This window comes from Bos grunniens, chromosome 2 (genome assembly GCF_055505025.1).
Source record: "Bos grunniens cultivar Pamir isolate PY7600 chromosome 2, Bosgru_T2T1.0, whole genome shotgun sequence".
Lineage (NCBI taxonomy): Eukaryota > Metazoa > Chordata > Mammalia > Artiodactyla > Bovidae > Bos > Bos grunniens.
The window spans coordinates 115510712-115516789 of record NC_141166.1 but is presented as its reverse complement, the minus strand read 5'-3'; positions in this window follow the sequence as shown (position 1 = coordinate 115516789).

Genomic DNA, 6078 nt, shown 5'->3' with positions numbered 1-6078 from the left:
CCTCTGTCCCCAGAACTGCCTGAACCCTGGGTGGTAATGGTCTGCCGGCAGTTACAGTTGTTGATCTTATAATTGAAATTTAAAAGGGGCTCACAGCTGTCAGGAACGCATTTAACAGGGTGTCTCTGTTCCAATATTGCATGCGGCTGCCACTTTGTAATTGTGTGGTGTGTTTACGGGCGTCACAAAGAAGGGGAAGGAAGGAAGCAAATAAAGAAACCCCTCAGAACTGTTTGTAGGGTTTGAGCCCCCAGGGCAGGAAGATATGTTGGCCAATAGTCTAAAATAACACTGCTAAACCAGCAGGATCTGTGGTTTGGGAGATTGGGCTAAACAACATTATAGTTTTTGCACCTACTTGATAATTCACTTTGAGGATGGTATTTGAATGTCCTTCACCACTACTGTGCATAAGGCTGTCTTCAGTGATATCTTCACTGGACACTAATCCCCATGTAAAAACTGTTCTCTGGTTAAAGCATTGTTTTTCCTCTGATTTCTATGAGATTTGCTATTAATGATGCCATGTCCTTGGCCACCTTTTACTAGTATTTCCAAGGTAATTCTTTGCTCTATATTTTTACTTCTAACCTTTCTCTGTCACTTTGTCTGGATTTACAGTTAAATGGGAGGAGGGGAGCTTGGCCTCTCCCCAAGGTCATAAGTACTAAGCTTGAGCCCACTGATCTCATCTCGTTTCATGCTCTCTGGGTTTTATTCATTCCTGCTGCTTTACTGGTCCTCTCTCTTTCGCTCACTTCATGCAGCAGTTTCCTTTTCTCTAACTCTAGCATTTTGCTATAATTATGCTATAATTTAACCTCGATAGCCAGAGATTAAAGTGTGGATTTTGAAAACCTTACTCCCTGTGACCATTATTTAAAAAACAAGTGAATTTATTTCAGCCTCAGTCATCATCTTTATATATTCCTACTCCTCTGTGGCTCAAGTTGGTCCATTCTTTAATTTTTAACCTCCTGTGTTTAGAGGGGGTGATGGGAGTGTTTCCAGGCAGAAAGAAGTGTTCCAATCCTGGGTACTACTCACCAACTGTGTCTCTGAACAAGTCAGCTAACATCTCTTTCATTCTCATTTCCTCCTGTATAAAGTGAAGAAAATAAAGTATTTTCTAAGGCTCCTGTAAGGATTGAATGAAATATTGTTGTTTCATTTCTAAGTTGTGTGTGACTCTTTTGCAACCCCATGGACTATAACCCACCAGTCTCCTCTGTCCATGGAATTTCCCAGACAAGAATACTGGACTGGGTTGCCATATCCTTCTCCAGGGGATCTTCCCAACCCATGGATCGAGCAGGCAGATCCTTTACCACTACACCACCTGGGAAGCACTGAATGAAATGACATCCATATAAACCCAGTGCAGGACCGCATGTCCGGTCGCTGTCTATTTATTGTTACTGTTATCACTGGAATATTAACTCAGAAACCCAGCCCCTGCCATATAGCCTCTGTCTTTCCAAATACATTTTGTTTTTATTTGTTAAGCAAAGAGGACTTTACAGTTAGAAGGATTCTTGTTAAGCCCTGAATGCACAGAAGCACTCCTTTATGAACTGAAGCAATGTGTCTTTTGGCTAGGTGCTTTCCTAGGCCTGGAGGAGGAAGGAAAAGTTGGTTGACTGCTTTAATTAATAAATCTAGTCCCCACTGAAATCTCTGCTTCCTGTGAAACAGCTGTTCCCTCTTTGCAAAATCCAGTTCCACAGGCAACCCAGGGTTCCTCTGAATTCTTCCATTGACCAAGATCTTCTAGCCTTCGGTTGCTCCCTCTAGAGAGAAGCATCGGCTTAAACCTGGAGACTTTAGGGTAGTGAGGGTTCGGGAGACTGATTCTGCCACTAAATATCCATGTGATCAGTAATGACTTCCTTTAGGGCCCATTTCTTCTTGACCATGGAGCCAAATTAGTTCAAACTTGTTAATAAATAATAGTTTTTTTCAACCAGTCTCATCAGAAAGCTTTGATTACTGGCTGGATGCTCTGCAGAATAGCCTATAACAGAGCTAAATTCAATTCAACCTAAAAACCATTTTCTGTGTGCCTACTACATGTCAAGAACTAGGGGAACTTCAGAAATAAGTACTTACGAAAGCGACACATTCAAAACTACCTGTTACTGGGAGTGTCATGAGAGCACAGAGGCAACGCAAAGACAATGCATACACAGACACTGGGCTGTCCCATCTGAGAGCATGCCATCCTAAGCTAGCAGCAGGGAAGAGGCCAGGAAAGGACACATGCAGTAAAAGGACTATCATATCAGATCAGATCAGATCAGTCGCTCAGTCGTGTCCGACTCCTTGCAACCCCATGAATCGCAGCACGTCAGGCCTCCCTGTCCATCACCAGCAGCACATATAAATATGCCCCAGCAGACACCCCCCTGCCCTTCTACCCAGTAACAGCAATGGGTAGTCTGTACCAGGCCCTTCTCTAAAGGCTTTCCATGTATTAATTTTCTGTATCCTCACAGAAACCTAATAATAGGATATTCTTCCCTATTTTAAAGATGAGGAACTTGCCTACATAACAAGGCACATCTAGCAAGTTGTAGGCCCAGATATATGAACTCAGGAAATTTGACTCCAAGGCTGACATTTTATTTTTCAAAACCAAATTATATCTGGTGTCAACCTCACTGGGGCAGATAGAGCATTCAGTGTCAGGCATCACAGAGGGCTCTCCCTTTTCTTGGGGTACTCAAAGAGTCTGGGGAGGAGGGGCATACATGGTCCTGAAAATATGGGGAAAGGGCAGTTTTCAGTCTCCCACGATGACATTTGGGAAGAAAAGTGCTCTGACAAGCTAGCTCCAGCACAGCCCTGCCTTAGGGTTCACTCCCCAAAACCTTCATCAGCTCTCCCCGATGCAAGATCCCAGTACCTTCTCAATGAGTGAGAGAGAGCACACTAGCTCTCTCAGCCATTAGCAGAACACACACACACACACACACACACACACCCCTTCCTTCCAATTCTACTAAATCATTTTTCTCATTAAAGATAGAGGCATCCTTTCCGCCTGTCCTCCCTTCAAGCCCACTCCCTCACAGAGCATCCATAGCCTGACCTTTGGAAACAAAGGCCTGTTAACTCTTAGGAAAGATAAGAACCTAACACCATTTAGTGTTGACATTCCTACCAGGTAAGTAAGTAGAGCTAACTTCTCATTCAGTTTAAATCACTTCCCAAATATTCTTGGATGTAAAGGGAAGTTCACCTTTGTTCTTGCAATGCTCCTGTGAAGCAAGTCTCTTTTAATACAGAAACCACATTTTGGCTAAATTTCAAACTAAGGATTTCCTCGCAGTTCTCCTACTTAAAATGATGCAAACTGATTATTAAGCTAGTGTAGGCAAGAGCTGGGGAGGGGGAAAGACTGCCAGGAAACCCTCAGCCACGGAGGTGAGTGCCTGACCCTGTGATGTTGCCTTGTCTATATAATTTGCTGCGTGTTGCATCATACAGAATATGCCAACCTTTTTCCGCCTGCTCAAAAAAAGGTGATGCTAATTAGATCAGGCAAATAGCTGCTGTTGTTGATTCATTTGAAAATGATTATTCCAAGGCAATGTGTTATTACCCAGCAAGCCACAGCTTTGCCTATTAATGCTCTGAGGTGGCTGCCAGACTTCAAAGTCAGAGGTGGAATCTGAGGCTAGCAGTGCCTGCTGGGTCACTATCAGAGCCTTCATCTGAGGACAAGGAACAGTCTATTGACATTTAAGAATTTAATCCCTTCTGGTTAGTATGAACACTACTATCAATTCAGTGCTAATAAATATCAGTTGGGACATTTCCCATGTGCAAAATGTAATACAGTAGATTACACAAAAACAAATATGAAGTTAAGGTTCTTACATTCTAGTGAAAGAGCTAAGATGCTGAGTCAAGTAATAATACAGAATCTTGCAAGTAGTATAATTAAGCGAAATAAGTAAAAATACATTTGATAAAGTGGCAAGTTCTCCACATGCTGTTTATTTATTTAGTATATTAGAAATATAAAGTGCTGTGGGAACACTAAGGACGTAAAGCTTCATTTTGTAGAGGGTAGACTTAAAGGAATCAAGATGAGGAAAAACTTCAGGAAGCAAGCAGCATCTGAGCCGCCTTTAGAAGGAGTCGTTTTAAACTTCAGTGAAACATTGCTGTTTAGTCGCTTAGTCAGGTCAGACTCTTTTCTCAACCCCATTGACTCTAGTCCACCATCCATGGGTACTCTCCAGGCAAGAATACTGGAGTGGGGTATCATTTCCTCCTCCAGGGGATCTTCCTCACCCAGGGATCAAGCCTGCATCTCCTGCAGGCAGATTCTTCACCACTGAGCTACCAGAGAAACCCCCAGTGAAGCATTAGCAAGAGCCCAAACCAAGAGCGGGGAAGTTGTGTTAGGTGGTCCAGTTTGGAACTAGGAGGCAAAGAAAAAAAAAAGTAATCTGTGTACCTCTAAGTGTAATCAGATCACAGAAGGTTTTCAATCTGCACACAAGGAGTTTGGATCTTCTTTGGAAAGATAAAAACATCTTTTCCAAAGATTTTTAGAAAATAAATGTTGATGCAGAAAATAAATGTTTCTCAGAAAAGACTATATGTTTTTTTTTAATGCATATAAAAAGGGCTGCAAGTTAAACTTGCTATTATTGAAGTTAACCTAAAAAAAAAGTGTGAAAACAATTTTTACTCATTTTTGAGGGCTGTGCTTCCTGAGGCACAGATTCTAGATAAAATTTGGACCATTATAATCCAATAATGCTGAAACAGATTTCATTGCTACCAAATAAAGAACATGTTTTCCCCTTTTGTCTTCTGTGTAAATTCCCCTTCCTCCTTGTGAAACTGTTAATATGCTGAAATTGACCGTTTAGCCCACCTCCAAACCCTTAAAATGTAGTTAATTACAAGATAGGCCAATTTAAACTTTACGACATTCTTGATACCAGAATATATGGTAGGTTGTTTCTGTTAATCAGGAGAAGGAAGGTGGTGTCAGCATGTGAGGGGAGAACGAGGCTTCTCTGGTCTGGACGCTGCTCCTCCCCCAGCAGCGCCTCCCACTGGCTGGAGGACAGAGTCCTTCCCTTCTCTTTTAAATTGCAGAATGCGGAGATTGCATAGGATTATGTCCCCTCTACCTTTCGCCTCAAGTGGCCTATGAAACCAAAGAAGAAAAATTGTACACCATAGTGCAACTTAAAAGCATGTACTGAGAATGCAGGAATGATTGGTTATATAGAGTCATGCTTACAAAGTTCACTTTTCGTGATCACATGTTGGAGCAATATTGGTCCACTTAGGCAATACAAAAGACAGACAAGGAGGCAGAGACACCAACTACCTGGAGTAAGCAATGATTTTATTTTCAAACTAACATAATTACATACTCTTCTCCCCAAAGCTCAACCTACAAATGGCATTTAAGAAGTCAGAAATGAAATGCAACCCATATACATAATTTTCCTTTTTTGCAGCCTCCCAGTTGTGTCCTATCAAATAATATAATTTTATCCTTATAGTTAGATTATTTCCTTCAGAGTGGCACAACATGCAACCTGAAATACTAGAAAAGTATAGGGGAAATACTTTGAGTTCAAAAGACTGTAAAATTTTTTGGTATCTTTTAAAATTGATTACTATCTTTATAAATTTGAAGTTTATAAGATTCTCTGTAAGGAATCTTATCTGGATGGCAGGTACTTACATGCTGCTATTTTATTTAATTTACATTTCTGTGTACTTATCTTTTATCTTTCAATGTATTTGAGCGTTAAGTATGAGAAATTTCATAATTAAAAACTTTCATTGTCCAGGAATTAATTGATTGAACATTTCAGGAGACAAAGTCAACTTCCCCCCTAATAGAAGTTCATATTACAAGAAACATCTCAGTATTGATAGGAGGAGGGTGCACAGCTCAAAGAGAAGTATCTATGTCAGGCAGGACCTCAAAGTAAATATAATGAAATAATATGAAAAAGTATTTGTGTTACTTTTCTCTGCAGCCTGTCTGAACTCCTGATCTTCTCTCCAGTCAGCTAATGATATCCTTCTACCCAG